The 9,872-nt window shown below is 46.9% G+C and overlaps 2 pseudogenes; both read right to left on the minus strand.

Moving 5' to 3' along the window:
- LOC102760028 overlaps positions 1 to 9,368 on the minus strand; it is a 77,863-nt pseudogene extending 68,495 nt beyond the window's left edge.
- Positions 9,369 to 9,375: 7 nt separating this feature from the next.
- LOC102760325 overlaps positions 9,376 to 9,872 on the minus strand; it is a 20,217-nt pseudogene continuing 19,720 nt past the window's right edge.

The following is a 9,872-nucleotide window of genomic DNA, read 5'->3' on the forward strand; positions in this document are numbered from 1 at the left end:
TACCACCCATATGTTTTTATTTAAGGGCCCAATTACCCCTTAGAAGAGCTCAAATAAAAGTTCCAAACTATCTTGCTGCAACATTAATTTAACCAATTGGCGTGCATTTCAGCTGTATGTAGGCATTTTCATGATATGTGTAAATCCTTTATTAACAGTGTCAGTTGCTGACAGATCTTGTGTAATTCTGGTGTAGTGGGAAACATCCACATATGCTCCACCGAGCGCTTCTGCGTCAGCCAGGGAGGAAAAGTGCACAGTGTTCCAGGCCTCAGCTCACTAAGAACCGCTTGAAAGGACCTTATTTAAATGACAATGGCCTGTGGACATCTCTCAGGCTCCAAAACTGCTCAGATTGGATTCCTAATCCGCAAAGCAATCTTCCTACAGGGCTGAGGATGGCTCCTAGCCACTCGCAGTTCTGGGCTTTAAATGTCTTAGACCCCAGCGGAGGGAGGAGCTTTGCAGAGTTGGTGCTGGCAGTCTACCAGCGGTCTGCAGGCCTCCTTACTGGTCTAAAGAAATGTGGCAACAATAGCTCCTTTATGGCTATCCCGTGCTCACTGTCTTCACACTTCAAATGCTAGATCAAAATGAGCATAACGAATGGAGCCATCAAAGCAATCGGCGCAAAGTCCCGATTGGAAAACACCCACACATTGCACACTCCCTACCAGGGCTTTTCCCAGGGGAAAATGACCCGGAAAGGCAGATGGGACTCGGCCAAGAAGGCTGCAGCCTGCTCTGTGCCAGGTTGTTCTCCCCGAACTTCCATCTCGCTGAGTTCATTCTGGGGAGTCATGGGGATTCTGAGGCAGACAGAGGGAGGCTGAGGGGTGTCAGAGTTTCTCACATTCCCCAGGGAGCAGTGTGGCAGGGGACATCCCCGGCATTGTATCTTAGGAGGGCTGAGAGGAGACGCACATTCAAATCCCCCGAGGTGCCGAGATGGAGGGTGTAGAATGCAATGGCCCATACAATGGAAGGTGTGGGTCAAGATGAAAAGAAACTCACATTCAATGAGGAAACTGAGCAATCTGAGGTTAGGAGGCAGATTCCCATCCCATGCAAATACGCAGAATCAGCTGTGGAAGAAAGGAGCAGTAACCATGGCGCTTGCAGGAACTTTACAAATCTGGTCTGAGAAAACCAAGTCTGGGAAGCTGTTCTTGAAAGCGAAGCGTAGCAGTCCATTTATCCCATGTTCACAACATCCCTGTGAGTCTGAGCAAGAGGCAAGAATGTTAAAATCCAACCTAACAAGAACCAAGCAAGTCAGGAAGGATCCAGAAAAATCATCACAGGCAAATGGAAAATTACATTAAAAGACAGACACGATTTTATCTCATTGATGCAAGTTCTAAAGAATGTCTTGATAACAGAGCAAGCTGTGAACAAACTGTGGGATTTAGTCAGGCACTGACTGACTACAACCTACTCCGAGTAAATATAATAAACGAAGGGAACAGTTTTCTGCATGACACCCTTTTTTCTGGATGGCGATTCTAAATTACACCACGTTACTATACTGTATTATTTGTTGTTTCCCAGCACAGGAGTATGTGTGTTTTAAAGTGTGAAACAGGGAAAGCTGATGTTGCATTTTCCGAGTTTTTCTCATTCCACTTCTACTTTCTCTGTCACTGTCCAAATCGCAAGATAGGAGGGCAGGGGGTGCCAAGGTGCTTTCTTGAACCTCCTCCCTCCTTCCTCCTGAAAAAGAAGCCTTGCCCTGCCATCCTGGACCAGTTGGGACATCCAGATAAACCTGGGTGTTCTCATGAAAACTGAACATCAACATCCATCAAGGCCACTCTGAGACCCAGATGGATCAAGACACAAATGAGACCTTAGGGTAATTATTTCTGAACACAAATTATGAACATTGTACAAGCTGCAAAAATGACCAAACATCCCATTATTCAGACCAATAGGATTCTTCTATTCTAATTCTAGCTTTCGTCCTGCTCCATTCTGCTCTACATCTAAAAAGGATTTATGAAGATACCCAGTCATAGAGTTATCCTGCCTCAGTCCAGGGTGGACCACCGCATCCTTGACCTTCCCCAAACTACCTGTATAAGCCCAATCCTCTGAGTCCTCCCTACACCCCCTTTCTGAGATGCCCCCCAGTCCCCAAGTGCATGTGCCTGCTGCAGCTCGTCGGACCACAGAGGTGTCCTGGCCGTCTTAACGGGAGGCATAATCACACAACGCTTCAACTCTCAGCTCTGCGGGCACTCTCCAGTCTCCCATTTCTGGTTTTGACCTCCCATTTAATTCCACTCAAACTTTCAAGTGCCTGCCAGTATTCCCAGATGCCATGCTGCTGGAAATCCAAATTCAGTTTGTCCCAAACTAAAGTCATCATCTTTCCCCCACATAAGATCTTCTCTGCTTCCTAGAGCCCCCATCTCACATAATGATACTGATCAATTTTTAGTCTCAGGCTCCATAGGAAATAAAACCTATAGAAGAATTAAATGTTGCTGGCTAATATATCAAGAACACTTAAGCACTTAACTGCTTATGAAATTCTACTTGGGTCTTGTCCAAAAAATTTATTCTGACACTTGTTAAAGATGGTAAGGAGCACTTTATTTAAGAAGGGACTGCTGAATTATATGTGTCCTTCCTTTTCTTTTTCAAAAATATATTTTATTGATTTTTTACAGAGAAGAAGGGAAAGGGATAAAGAGTTAGAAACATAGATCAGCTGCCTTCTGCACACTTCCTACCGGGGATGTGCCTGCAACCAAGGTACATGCCCTTGACCAGAATCAAACCTGGGATCCTTGAGTCCTCAGGCTGATGCTCTATCCACTGAGCCAAACCGGTTAGGGCAGTGGTCGGCAAACTGTGGCCCCTTGAGTGTGGCTCTTCCACAAAATACCACGTGCGGGCGTGCACATACAGTGTAATTGAAACTTCGTGGCCACACCCAAGGGGACAAAGAGCCACATGTGACTTGCGAGCCACAGTTTGCCGACCACTGGGTTAGGGCAATGTGTGTCCTTTCATTATTGTACTCCCACTGTGTTTAACGGCACCTAACTCCCAGTGTGTGTTACTAGTAAATGAATGACTAATAAGTAAAAGAACAGACTTACATTCAAATACGTCAGCAGCATAGATCATGACTTTTCTAACCAGAATGAAGTCATTGGCCCTCTCAGAAGTAAAAGCATACCTTACTGCTGACAATGATAATTTGAAAAGCTAAGACAGTGCTATATGAACATGAGATCATGTGATATCAGTAAGAACTGGATCATTTCTGATTCTTACTGGTACATTTCTGGCTGCCTTGGAAAAGATAGTATGGTATTTAAAAAAAAACAGGCACTTTTGAAAAAATCTGTATTCTAGATACTAATTTTATAGTGGGACCTTTTACTCTACCTCAGTTTCTTCGTGTGCAAAATAGTGTAGGGCAGGGGTCCTCAAACCATGGCCCGTGGGCCACATGCAAATAAAAATATTGTATTTGTTCCCATTTTGTTTTTTTACTTCAAAATAAGATATGTGCAGTGTGCATAGGAATTGGTTCATAGTTTTTTTTTTAAACTATAGTCCGGCCCTCCAACGGTCTGAGGGACAGTGAACTGGCCCCCTGTTTAAAAAGTTTGAGGACCCCTGGTGTACGGAGTAGGTTAAATTATCTTGAGCATTCTCAGCAATTTAATGATCCTATCTAATAAAAGGTTAATATGCAAATTAGCCATCACTCCATCACAAAGATGGCGGCACCCAGTCCCCTCAGCCCCGCCAAAGTCCCCCAGTCCTGGAGGGGTGGCTGCTGAGAGTGGGCAGCGTGAGCGGCCTGGAAGAATGCTTTCTTCATCACCGCAGCGATGAGGCAAGTGTTCTGCCCAGGCCGTGGAGGGCCTCTGGGCAGTGCACTTGTGCATGGAGCGGCTGGGGCGGGACGTTTGAGTCATCGCCACGGTGACAAGGCAAGCATCCCGCCCCAGCCACGGAGGGTCTCTGGGCCTCGGAGAGCCTCTGGGCAGTGGGCTTGGAGCTTCCAGGCCCCACAGAGAGCAGAGAACCATGGAGAGTGGACCTATGCCCTCAGGGCTCCTGGATTGGAGATGGCTCCCCTGAGGGCTCCCAGATTGGAAAGGGTGCAGGTTGAGCTGAGGGACCCATCCCCCATGCACAAATTTCATGCACCGGGCCTCTAGTTCTTTTATAATATAAAAAATTGAACTAAATGGCAGAAAGGATAACATAAATCTAGTCTTTTCTTTTTTTTAAATAGAGAGGCAAATGAGATGCCTATAGTCATCCACTGAGTTTATGTAAAATGGACTTCTTTTTCTTGTGCAAAACAGGAAAAAAAAGAAACTTATCACTACCTCACTATTCTGCAACGTGGAACGACTTTATTAGCACATTATGTATTTTTAAATTGTAGTAACAGACACATAACACACAATTTACCATCTTAACTATTTCCAAGTATACCTTCACATTGTTATGCAGCCATCACCTTCGTCCATTTCCGGAACATTTTCATCTTCCCAAAGGGAAACTCTGTCCCTGTTAAACATTAACGCCTCATTCTCCCCTCCTCTAGCCCCTGGCAACCACAGGACACTTGGGTTGTTTCCACTTTTTTGCTGTTATAATAATGCTGCTATGAGATAGGTGCAAGATATCTGTTCAAGTCCCTGCTTTCAGTTATTTTGGCTAAACACCCAGAAGTGGAATTTCTTATATGGTAGTTCTATGTTTAATTTTTTGAGGAACCACCATCCTGTTTTCCACAGCAGCTGCACAATTTAATGTTCCCACCCACAGCACCCAAGGGTTCATATTTCTCCACATTTCACCCACAGCTTTTTTGAAAAATATACTAGACATCTGAATGAGTATGAGGTGATATCTCATTGTGCTTGTGATTTGCATTTTCCTAAGGCTTAGTGATATTGAGCATCCTTTCATGTGCTTATTGGACATTTGTCATACTTTATTTTTTTTTTGATGAGGCTTTTGTGGTCATCAGCCCCATGGATGACATTTGAACTCTTGGACCTACCATGCAGTTGCTACATTAGTACTCTGAATGGTTTATCATAGCATGTGTGTATATTCTTGACCAGTTGTCAGCTAGGTGCTTGGAGGTTTGCATCTGCTATCTCATTTTATTCTCTCCATAACTATGAGTGGTAAATACTCATGTTCATTTTCATTTTATAGATGAAGCTGAGAGAAGCTAAGGGACTTCTCCAAGGTAGCACAACTAGTTGTTACCCCTACTGGAAATCAAACTCTGGGTATCTGACATCGAGATAGTTTCAGTGAACTGTGTTCTCTTTCTTGATCAATTTCACAGGCATTGACCATCGTGAAAAAGTAAAACCCCAAATCATTTGAATACTCTTTCCTATTTAGACTCATCCTAACACATTGTGGACCAGTAATTTTATTGCTAGCTTTACCCAGTGGCCACATAAGTTTCTATTGAACAAGTACAAAAATGTTTTACATAAATGTTAAAGTAACGCTTTAAAATTAAAAACCCATTGCATTTTGAAGTTATTTATGACATGTTCTTAAAAACTAATAGCTTTTTAAAATATGATACTTTGTAAAACACTGTGTAATATGAAGCAAGAGTTCTCGTGATCCCTCTGCAATGTGTTAAGTAGGAGAGAACCCTGAGAAGCAAATGTACATCCCAGGCAAACCCTTTCATCTCAGGGCTATCCTAACCCGGATTCACACCCCAGGTGCTCAGGCCTCCCCTCAGCCGAAAACAGTTTTCTTAAGTTTTAATAGAGATGGTCTTCCAGTTTGATTAATGCTATTAAGTAAAATGCCATTTAATTTTTAAAGAAAAAATCAATAAAAGGACCTACTTTAGCACTTTTTATTCAGTTTTTTTATTAGCTGTGCTGAAACTGGTTTTGCATAATTTATGCCATATACACATGTTTGCATAATGCCATATAAAAGAGATCATTTAATCAATTAATAATAGCAACATCGCCTCTCCTGCTGGGTTTAGGAATCTACCAGAGTTTCCCTGGTAAATCTAATCTTCAGTAGGTTATGCATGGAGCCACCTCCCATCAGGAAGCATATATTTGGGTTTGGAGAAGGTCACAGTGTCTTCTTAAGCAGAAAATGACCGAATCAGGATCATTAGCAGTTCTGAGAAATCCTATTACTCAGTGACCCCCTTGACCCCGTCACCACCTTAGAAGCTGTGTCTCTGGCTTCAAATCAATTTCCTGAGTGCTGCTTTCTCTGAATCTGCTGGTTTAGCAGCCTCCTTGCATGTTTCCAGGCCAAAGAGCTTTTTTTAAAAGAAGCTGCAGATAATTTGCAGAGCTCTACAGGTGAGGCCTCTTCTCTAACATCTCTTACTAAGCCCTGGATTTCTGAATCTCTGAAGTGGCTCCCTCCCTGACATTTTTAAAGTCACACTGGACTAATTGCATTTAGAAAGCAGCTCATTGCTGTTTGGGGTGTCTTGCTAATAGCATGTAAACTAGTGGAAGAGAGTTGGGGTGCACATCTCTCCACCAAGAGGTGGCCTTGACCACTGAGGAGTGGAGCTGATCGGCCTAACACCAGGAAAGTAGCAGCACCCAAAGATTGTCTATGCCAAACCCCTGTCCCGTTTGGTCCCCCAGAGCACCCACATTTCACTATAGATGTATCCTCTGAAGGGGCTAGTCCTTGTCATGGAAAACAAAATATGAAATAACACTTGAACAGAGGTCTGGTCCTCCCATTGCAGCTCAAGTTCACCCAGCAGAGAATTATGAAGAGTAAGGAAAATGAGTGTGTGTGTGTGTGTGTGTGTGTGTGTGTGTGTGTGTGAGAGAGAGAGAGAAATAGAATTTATTGTGGCTCTGATTATGTACATGTGAGATGTGCCTGGCCAGGCTGGTTGGCTGGCATGGTGTGTGCAATAAATACATCCATGGGGCTGTTCTCTGTGGCCGGGAACCACCCACACCAGCAGTTCAGTCCTCCGGGTCCCCAGCGTCATGGGGCCCTTGGCGGCCTTCTGCTTCCATCTCCCACTGACTCTCTCCCTGCTTCTTCACCCCCTTCCTCCAGGCCAGCTCAGCCTTCACCTGCCAGCTCCCAGTCTCCAGGCCATCCCAGTTGTATTCCCACGAATCAGGTCTTGGCTGGGTGCCAACCTCCCGACACCCAACAGATCAGCAAAGGCGTTGCCTTTGTCACTGGACTCTGGTCCACCCCAGTTATACTTGCTGGTCAGCAGTGTGCCCTCAGGGAGTGGCTCCTGAGGACTCGGCTCCTGCCAAACCTGCTCCCATGAGCCCTCAGCTTCCCAGCTGCTCCAGTCCAACTTGGGAGATTTGTGGTCAGGGTTACTGGCCTGCCCAGCACAGCTGGCTTGGCCCCCAGTACTCCAGTTGTCCTGCTGGGCTAATACAGATTCAGCCTCCTGCTCCAAGCTGCCCCAGTCTTCGTCATCCCATCATTCAGCAGCGCTGCTGTCCCCCGCTGTGTCCTCGCCCTCCTCTTGTGCCTCCCAGTCTCCTGAGGTAATGGGTGTGGGAGAGGCAGGGGTGGGAGCTGGGGCAGGAAGTCCCTTGGGTTTGGGTCTCTGGGAGACTTTGGGCTCACCAGGGGAAGCTCTGGGGTGTTCACAGATGAGCTTGGAGGTGAGCAAGGAGACCCGACATGGCCCATCCTGCCCAGCTGGCTGCGGCTCCTCCCATTCTGGGGCTGGAGGCGGCATGGACATCCTTCTCCACTTTGGCCAGTTAGGTGGGGTCCTCTGACACAGACTCCAGTTTGGAAAGGAAACTTCAAATGGCCTTGAAGGCCTGGACCTGCACAGATTTTTTGGGATCCACAGTGAGACCACAGAGCCCAGAGCACAGTCATTCATTGAGTAGAGGTTGTGGGTGGCAGCGAAGCCCAGAACACTGGACATCTGAGACGGGGCAAACGGGTCCTTAGCAGCCTGGAAGCAGCTGATTTTTCCCAGACAGATGGTGGTGTTGCAGCAGATGGGGCCCTGGTCATCGTTGGCCTGCAGTTGAGCTAATTGCTTCATCAGCTCCACATTGAAGTTGGCCTCGTTCAGCTTCGGGGCCAGGAGCAGCATGGACTTGACGTCTGCTCCCGGTTGGCAGGGTTGGTGTCCCGGAAGCCATGCACGACTCATGGAAAGATCTGGGTATTGACTGTTGGCTCATCAAGGTATTAGATGAATTGCTCCATCTGCTGCAGGAGGTGTATGTGCATGGCCAGATCAGTGGATGAGAACATCTTGACCCCGACAGGGGTGACCTTCTGCTGATACTCCTCAGCACTGAGGGACTTGCCCACCTTGAAGAGGCGGGTGAGCACCACAGCCCCTGCATGCCCAAACTCAAAGGCAGTCAGCAGCTGGGACAGCGCCTTGTGCCAGCAGAAATCTCTGGGAATGAGTCTAGGTTCTTGCTCAGCTCTTGGAAGAACTTTTGCTTCTCAGCCGGCTCTTCGATATGAATCTCTTCCAGGCACAGGTTGGTCTCCACAAAGCGGTTGTTCATAAACCCACTGGGTGCACGGCAGTTCTGCAGGAAGTGGGCTGGTTTGGGATGCATCTTGGGGTTGGCTCTAACCAGCTCGCAATAATAGGGCACCAGTGATTTGGGGATCTTCCCAGGGTTGTGCAGAGGGGTGGCCCGAGGTAGGGGCTCATTGAAAACTTCCCAGATGAGGCAGCCCAAGCACCATATGGCGGTTGACCACTTCTCTCTGATGACTTTGCCACTATCATCAGCCAATTCTAGAGGATCATACTGCTCAAGCTCAGGGATCCCTTTGCAGGGGGGTGCCCCGCCATTGCCCTGGGCTGGGTACATGTAGTCCAGGCCCCTAACCTTCCACTCGCTGGTGCGGCCCAAAAACACAGTGGCTATATAGACATTGTTGTGGATGAGGCTGCAATCACTGATGAGAAAGCTGGGCTTTCACAATCTGGTGCAGCCCCCAGGAGAGCTCCAACTCCTTGGGGCCACAGCCTCTGCACCCAGTGGAGTCATGGCCACTGTCACTATGTGGAGCCATTTGTCTGTCTCCATCCCATCGATGTAGGCCAGAATGTTGGGGTACCTGAGAATTTTGAGGAGCTTGAAGGCAGCTTTGGCCACCTGGGTCTGCTCTTTGGCACCAGGCTTCACATTGTACATGAAGATGGACATCAGGCAGCCTGCGGCCTCCGTGGGGCTGCGGTGCAGGGCCTAGGGCCCCAGCGGGCTGCCCTCGGGAGGTTCCAGGCTGAGCTCGAACGGGAAATCCTGGACCAGGTCCCGGACAAAGAACCACATCATCCTGGCCGCCGCGGGCTCAGGTGCCTCTGCTCGGGGTCCTCTGCAACCCGAGCTGGGTTCAGACGGAGCCTCGAGAAGCAAGGAAATGTGATGGGGGGAAAAACATTGTTCCTGGGGACCCTGAGATGACTGAAGGTAGCTTGAGATCACCAACTGTGTTAGAAAAAGAACTTATGCTTAAATAATAAAGGGGACTAAAAGAAGATGTCACATAGATTAGAAAATAAATTTTTAATTTCGTACATCGGCCAAGCATTTGGTGGCCTTCCTACAAATGACTTCATTGTGTACAGGAAGGTCCAGAGAGATGTCAGTAATTTTCCAGATGAACGTGGATATGTGTGCGGGAATGGAGGAGATTGCTAATGTCATACGTAGGTGTGAAATGGTGGACACTGAACCGTATTGAACAGGTCTCTTCAATAAAGGACCACTTGTGAATGTGGCCATTCTGAATTGAGATGCACAAAGACAAACACGGGATTTCTGAGTCTTAATATGGAAAAACATGTAAAATAGCCCATTAATATATTTATATTGATGATGTGATAAGGT

This window comes from Myotis davidii, unplaced genomic scaffold (genome assembly GCF_000327345.1).
Source record: "Myotis davidii unplaced genomic scaffold, ASM32734v1 scaffold194, whole genome shotgun sequence".
Taxonomy (NCBI): Eukaryota; Metazoa; Chordata; class Mammalia; order Chiroptera; family Vespertilionidae; genus Myotis; species Myotis davidii.